The 7,946-nt window shown below is 45.4% G+C and overlaps 1 protein-coding gene across 3 annotated transcripts in view; it reads right to left on the reverse strand.

The window, feature by feature from the left end:
- The window catches only part of SOCS6 (suppressor of cytokine signaling 6), a 28,447-nt gene extending 21,513 nt beyond the window's left edge, over positions 1-6,934 (reverse strand). The window contains exons 1-2 of one of the 3 annotated variants that reach the window (XM_058804943.1): positions 6,843-6,880; positions 4,678-4,757 (exon numbers count right to left, since the gene is read on the reverse strand). The gene's annotated coding sequence lies outside the window, so the exon portion shown is untranslated. Of the gene's footprint in view, positions 1-4,677; positions 4,758-6,842 lie in introns of all 3 variants that reach the window. The other 2 variants (XM_058804934.1, XM_058804950.1) reach the window with 2 other exon arrangements.
- Between the last annotated feature and the right edge of the window lie 1,012 nt (positions 6,935-7,946).

A 7,946-nucleotide genomic window follows, 5' to 3' on the forward strand; every position in this document is an offset into this window, starting at 1 on the left:
TCTCCTACACCTACACTCTCATCACCTGCAGACAGAAACGGCTCACTACCCCAACCAATGAATCTGATGGCAAATGTATTAATGGCGGTTTTTAGACAGACACTGTTTTGTCCTGATGCACAATGGAAGATGGTTCGTTCAGGGCTGTCGTGGGTTTTTTTAAAATAATGTTGCCAGTAGCAGGAAATCATTTTACACTTAGCCCTAAACGATCTGATTTTGCTAATATTCTGTCCTAACCCAACAAAGATTAATTAACTGTGAGCAGCCATTTAACTCAATGGGACTCCTCACTGTACATTGCATTCAGCCTGCACATGAAAAAATTGGGCCTTACACTGAGCAACTTCACATCAGTGTATAAATTGTTACACACAGACAGGATCAAAGATAAAATTTTCACTGTCTGTATGAAGTAATGTGCTCTATCAGATTTACACAAACCTAAAGCCCTTAAGATAGCTATCTCCAGAGCAAGGTCAAATTTCTGCAGAGCCAGAAGTATCGAAGCCTGGCTGCAAAAGCTAGCTAAGCTTCAAAGTTCAACCACGAATAAAAGAGTCGCGTCCATGCACACTGACTTTCTTTTCTCCAGTTCTGACATTAAATTTAAAGACACACTATAAATAAAATGAAGGAAAAGAAAGTATTAGCCCAATTAAAAAAAAAAAAAAAAGACAATCAAGGGGATACATACTTTTCAATGCTGATACATAGAACTTAAGTTTCTTTTTTCTCCCCTGTCAACAACATTTAAAACACTGGAGATTCCAAAAGCACTTATTTTTGTAATACACAGAACATACGAGTCAGTACTGATAAAACAACTTCAATTCACTGTCTTCTTCTGATCATGACTGGATTAGATAACAGCTCAGATAAGTGCTATTGGTGAATAGAGACTTTTATCCCAGCAGTAAGGGACCACAGAATATTTACATTCACTGCAAGTATTTTCCCAAGTAACCAGATTTTTTGTACAAAATAATGCCAAAGACTAATGCCTAGCATTTTATTACCTCTCAGCATTACTTACTACTACTAACCAGCAGCTCTTTTCCTTTCAAAAGCCAAAAAGAGGAAGAAAGTCAATGTTTCAGCGTGCATTGATCAGCACTGCTTTTGCCTCTTTTCCACTGCAGAGAGGGCAGGGAGGGGAAGGAATAAAAAAGCCACTAGGCACCTACCTCACACAGACTGAGACTTAAGCTCTTACACCTTAGTGACTTGTAGGTCTGAATGCACAAACCAACTCTTCTAGAGCCAGTCTCCTTGGGCTGACCAAAATTCCACCTTGGAAAACTCCCCCAGCACAAGTTTCACCCAAAGCAGTATCCCTGCACAAACAGCTTCTGTTAGTGAATCTGGCGAGAATTCCTTACTCACCCAGCTCCCACCAGCTCCTGAAAGAACATCCATCTGAAAAGCTGCCTACCCTGTTTTTGGAGTACAGCTTCCACACAGCTCATCCTAGAAGGCACACCTTCTGTAATCAAAAACCTTTGCCCTGCTGACACTTGTCTCTGTTTCTCTATTTGATTAAAACTCCTCATCTGATACCTGATTACTAACCCAAAGGGATTCCAAGGGTATTAAAACCCATTACTGATGTCAAAACCAGTCAAAATTACAGCTTGTAACTGCCCAGTCCTGCAGCACTTATTGAGGTAAAGCCAGGAGAGACAGAATTCCTGAAATCAGAAGGAACAAAAAAAAGAAGGCAAGCTTGACCACTGTATTAGAGACATCATGGGACCAAAAAGAAACATTTGGAGTAGCCTACTATGTTCTCAACCTATTTGAGGAATGCAGACTGCTTTGGAGAAGGAAAAACAATCACCTACTCAAGACTCCTACAAGCTACTGTTTTAGCACATTTACCAGAAAACGTCAAGATTAATTAAGAATAAAACTACTCAAGAAAAAACAAGAGATCACACACTGTAAAACCAAGTCTGACTGGAATCTCATTTCCAACAATGTTTTCAAAAGTAGCACTCTACGTACTGTTTTAAGCAATACAGAATATCCTTGAGGAAAAATGCAGATTTAATAACTTTGGGAATCTCAAATGCTAAAATTAATGACTTTATCTCCTAGCTGCATTCACCACATGAATTCAAGACCATAAAAACCTATCACAACTGCTCTTACAGGTCAGTATCATATACATCCAAGTTAAATGACACAAGTACAGCTGCTGATTATACAGTGCACTGAAAAGCAAAGAACAATACCATATATGTGTGTGATTTACTTAATAAGATGCACAGCTCGTTTTCATGGTTTAAATTTTTAACTTCAGACCACTTAAACTCTCAAAAAAATTACTAATATCTACTATCTATACCTTCACTTCCAGAGAAAATGGCTCCCATCCAAAACTATTTTACAGCAGTTTACAGCAAGATTAATCGGTGTTTACAACAAAAACTCACTCACTTTACAAATCTAAGACTTTTTAAATTGCCAACCTATGGCACTTGGCAGATTACAAAAAGACTGTTTCCCAGAAGACAGAGCATGAGAGGCTGTGTGCATGAAATATACAAAAAAGGAAGCAATGTTAGGGGAGCAGCACCTGGACAGAGATGTCTATATACAGCACTCTATGCTTGGCTTTACCTGCAAGAAAGATTTTTTTCATATTCCTTCAATGGATTTTAAAGTGAGAGGCAGAACAAGTCGGCCACTCTATTGACATCCATGCTAAACAAACACCTACATTTCACTTGCATAGTCTTCTTGGTGATGCAGCAACCAAGAAAGAATTTTTTAGGTAACATGTGGCCTCATAAATGAGGCCAGCTGAGTTCCTCAGAGTCCAAAGTGTCATGTGAATGGTTAAGGAGACAGAAAAGGACCAATAGTTTTCAAAGTATTTTATCTTAATATTTTCCAGAAAATAATTTAATGAGACATAACAGTTTAATTAATCTTTTAAAAATTAAAAATATGCAAAGATAGCTTCTTAAATCCACATTACAGATTAATGAAGAGCAGTTAGATTTGCAAAGCCAAACACCTCAAAGCCTTCTGAAATTGTCTGGAGGTCCAAATACTTATTGTTTGCACGCCTGTACATGACAAAAGAAGACCACAAAAATTACCAAAACAAAATATCCAGAGCAACTTTTATTTAAGTGAGCTTAAGTACCTGAAGAGCTAAATTTCTAAGGCTTTGATCTGAAAATTTTAATTCTCAAAATAAGTAGATTAAGCCAGATTTTGCTTCACGTTGCCTATTCAAATTCACTCTGTGTAGACTCGAGCAAAGTTTGTGTACTCTCTTTCCTAACGTTGATGCTAACCCTTTTCATACAGTCAGCTTTCCATTTTCATCCAGGGCAATAATTATAGGCCAGTTTGCTTTCAGTGTGGTTTTATTCACCAGGAGAGGCTGAAGTAGGTGACAGGTTTTTGTTTCAATAGCTTTTTCAATTCAGCTACGGGGGAAAAACCTTCTGCAACAAAAAGCCCCAAAGTTTCTAAATCTTTCTTTCCAAACTAATGTAACTAACTATTTTTAACACAGAAATTTATTCAACTTGCATAGCACAGTGCTTTAATTCAGAAATCAATTATTTCAAGAGGAAAAAGTAAAACAATAATAAAAGAAGGAACGTACTGTGTACCATGGATTTTTTTATTCTGCAGTATCAAAAATATATTTGAGTGGTACGAATCTGCTTTTTAATCCTGGATAATAAATATCCCATTACAAGCACAACCACCTCCTTTTCTACAAAAACATGCTGTTGTATGTAACTTGACATCTGAAATAATCAATGATTTTTTAAAAACGTGTTTCTTAAAGGATACTTCCTTCTCTACTACTACAGATTTATTGGGAGGGTCCAGGACAAAGGTGGTAAGACCTTGGGACCTTTGTCTTCTGAAGACTGATATTTATTTCCAGAAAATCAGATGTGCAGCAAAACAGAATGCAAACAAATTTTAGAATAAACCTAAGGCCAAGGAACATTACAGATATAATTATTTATTTTCTGGAAAATAAAAAACATAAAAGAGCGTTCTCAACTCAAAGTTCTGTATTTGCTCTCAGTTTAATACTTTACAGTACAAAATATACAGTTACATGGCATAAGATACCGATCTCTGTTCTGTTTTTCTTCCTACCCAATTTATATTCAAGCCATTTTAGCATCTGTATTACATTCCCTTTTATACTATTTGTATCTTATTTTCTTCCTTGAAGCATCAGAAGTGCTTGGGCCACCCTCTCTAATTTGTTGCTAATACGCATCAAAGCCCTATCACCAAAACACTGAGGCACACACCAGCTGAGAACAGCCTCCTTCCTATCTATTTTATGTTATTGCATTGTACTACCCAAACACTGCTAAACTAGTGCTGTGTAGGCCCAGGAGGGCCGTAAAGAAAGAGAGAAAAAGGCACTTGAGTTAGGGATTAGCCTGGACTATGGCCCCAGTTTTGCCAACAGTAGCATAGTAAATATGTAGTGAACTCAGGGCAGCCCTACCACATGAAGCCCTGCAACTGTTCGTGTCCGAATTACTGTAAGACTATAAAAAAATTAATAAGAAAGAGCAGAAATAATAAACTTGCTTTGTACGATCAACATTTTGTTAAGAGTTCACTCTCACTCTACCAATTAATTACGTTAAGGAGAGTCAGAAGTTGTAATCTACTCACAGAACAGTAAGAACCAGTTACCATTTCTTCAAACCATCCCTCTCCAAGAGTAAGCCAAGGTTACTGAACAACTTCACAATCTAGGATCAAAGAAGTTAATAGCATAGTGTAAATTAACACACAACTGGTTTTTAGATTTCAGTATGTCAAGTTTTTATGAAACCTAGAATTATCCATCACATCTCCTGAATGCATGCAAACACTTTGATGCTGCAATACATGCAGTACATTAAAGTGATGCTCATGGAACCCCTGGAAACAACACAGAGCTTCTCCCTAACTACTCCATACCCTTGCAGCTATCCAGGGAGTTAGCTAATGTGGGTATGTCTGCATAACAATATTCTGTTATCACTTAAACTTTTAAGTATTAAGGCTTAATTTCATTAGATTTTAACTTTAAAAAAATGTAAATCTCAAAACTTGGGATATAGGGAATGCATCCCTGATTAAGCATACAAGAGGTGAACCTGTTTCAAGTAAAAGCTCAGTTCCAAGCACAGAGCAATGCCAAAACCCCAAGAAATACTGAATTGGAAGTGAAAACTCCCTTCAAGTACTGTTTAACACATCAAAAAAGTAAGCATTTTGAAAAAGCTGAAATTGTCTTTCCTAAGTTACACATAAAACTGTGAGTTCTGACTACTGTCTTATTGCAGAAGACTCAAAAAATACCTACACATTCTCTAGTTGTTGAGAGTCTTCCAGCCAAGCTAAGTAATTTCTTTTATAATCGCGCCAAAGCTTCCATATTTTCTACAATCCAAAGATGTATCTATTAGCACAAACAAATATTAGAAACAGAACCGGTTCTGGTTTTTTCCACCCAGAGCAGAAACGCAGATGCATTATTCCTTGAATACTTGGGCAGACAGCAGCTCTCCAAGACAGGAGGCCTGCAGCAGGCGTTTTTTAACTACAGGTGTATTAAGAGGACAGACATTCTTGGCCTGTAGGAAAGAGTGGTTGGGCCCTCCCAGTGAAAAGGCACAAGAATTTTTTAAAGGGAAGTCAGTTTTCCTGACTAAAGCATATTCTACGAACAACTTCTTGAATGCAGTAACCTACTCCACATGATAAACAAAACACTATGTTCCAAACTAAGATGATTTCGAAAACATAGGAAGAAAAATAAAGAGGACAGAAAGACATAGCCAAAGTACCCTCACATCACAGAAGCATCATCCTCTGCATCTCTCAAAAACCCGTTGTTTTGCAAAGGCTTTTTTCATGAGCAAACGGGTTGGCATGGGCTAGTTGTTTTCTAAGTGGCATCTTTACGGAAAGAGAGTGTAAAAAGCAGCTCGAAGAACAATGAAAGCGAGTAAAGTTTGCGGATCTGGTAATGCTTTTTTTAAAGTCAAGTTCTTAAGTGCCGCCTGTCACAGAAAGGAGCCTCTCTCGGTCGCCCCTTCGGGAGCCCTTGGCGCACCCTCACCTCGCAGCAACCCGGGGCTCCTGCACCGCACAAACCCCGACCCGGCTGCCCAAATCGCCACCTCCGGGCACCCGCCCCGCCGGAGACGGGGACATACAAGCCTCCAGTGAAGGCGGGTTTCACGGCGGGGTAAAGGGAACTCAGCCCAATTCCGTCGCCCCCCGCAATGGCACCAGCAGGCGCGGGGTGCATTCGGGCAGCGGCCCAGGGTAGGAGCACGGCAGCCCGGCGGGCCCCGTTGCCGCCACTGGCGGGGACGAGAGGCTGGCCGGGCCCCCTCCTGTCACGGCGGGGGCTGGGCAGCGCCTCGCCGGCCCGGGCCCGGCACTGCTTCCCTCCCGCCCGCCCGGCCGCCTCGCAGGCCGCGCCGCGGCCCCGGTGCCTCCGCAGGGCCTGGCACCGCCGCGGGCTCGGGGAGCCCAGCAAACAAAGGGAGCGGAGGCCGGGGCCGAGGCCCGGGAAGAGGGCGGCGGGCAAGCGGTGAACCGCCCCGGCCCAATCCACTGGCTCCCCCTGCACCGCAGCAGCCCTCCGCGCCCGGCGGTGAGGGCAGGGTGCAGTCGGGCCGCGGTGCGCCGTTGCCCCGGGGACGCTCACCCAGCGGAGGCCGCGGTGTCCCGCTCCCGGCGCGGGCCTCTTCCCGGGCACCTCAGCGGCGCGGCCCGGCCTCCGCCGGCTCCCGGGCTCGGCGGGGAGCAGCCTCCGGGGGTGGCGGAGCGGCACTCACCGAGGAGGAGGAGAAGGAGGAGCTGGCTCTGCTGTTGCTTTCGCGCGGCCCGGCCCGGCTTCGGCTCTGGCTCCCTCCCTCGCCGTGCCGCCGCCTCCCTGTTCCTGGCGCCGCCGCCGCCGCTTCCTCCGCCTCCTCTGCCCCCACCCCTCCGTCCTCGGAGGGGCGCACGGGGGCGGCGAGCCCGCGATGGCCGCCGCCTGCCGCAGGCACGGCTACGGCTGCGGCTGCGGCGCCCGCGCACAGCCCGGCGGCGGCAGGAGGGCCGCGGGCATCCCCGCTCCGTCCTCCGCCCGCCCGGCCGCCCCCGCCGCCCGGCGGACTCCACGAGCCCCCTGCGGCCGGTCTGCCCCGCAGAAACCGGGCCCCTTCCCTTATTCGGGTCCAGGCGCCTCGCCCCGGGCTCGTTCCCGCTCGGCGGCCGCGGGAAACCCGCGGGGGGCGGCCGGGAGCCGCGCTGGAATGGAGGCAGGGAGGCGGTCTGGCTTTGTTAGCCCCGGCCCTCTCCTCTCTCCCCCACCGCTCCGGTGTGTCACCGCTCCGCTGGGCGACAGGAGCTCCTCAGCCGAGTCCACAGGGAGCTGCCTCCCCTGTTCCTTCGGGCGGGGACCGCCCCTCGCTGGTAGCGCCCGGCCGGAGGGGTCCCTCAGCCGCCCCCGCCGCCCCGGCGGCCACGGGCGCTCCCGCCAGGCCCGCTTGCGCTGGAGAGGCAGCGGGAGAAGGAGGGAGGTGATTCCTCCTCCGCTTCACCTTCCCTCACACCTCTCTTGGAGTGAAAGCGACGCGCCAGGACAGGCATTGCTTTTGTGTTCAACTCTTTCACAGATCTCCTCGAGAAAAGTGACGCTAAACTTCAGGCATATATCAGCTGTGCTGCAGCGACTTCAGCCAAGCAGACTGCTTTGATTGCTTGTTCTCCGGTGTCTTTTTAAAAATAAAATGCTAGCTCGAGAGCAAGAAAACAATTCTTAATTTAGGATGTGTGAGACTGATGGAAGTGACTAGCAGGGTACAAAGGATTAAAATCTATGGACGATACGGCTCTTAAAAGTTGTCGCAAGTCCTGTTTGCTGACTGGTGTGGAGCTAGTAAAATACTACTGCA

This window comes from Ammospiza caudacuta, chromosome 1 (assembly GCF_027887145.1).
Source record: "Ammospiza caudacuta isolate bAmmCau1 chromosome 1, bAmmCau1.pri, whole genome shotgun sequence".
In the NCBI taxonomy this organism is placed as follows: Eukaryota; Metazoa; Chordata; class Aves; order Passeriformes; family Passerellidae; genus Ammospiza; species Ammospiza caudacuta.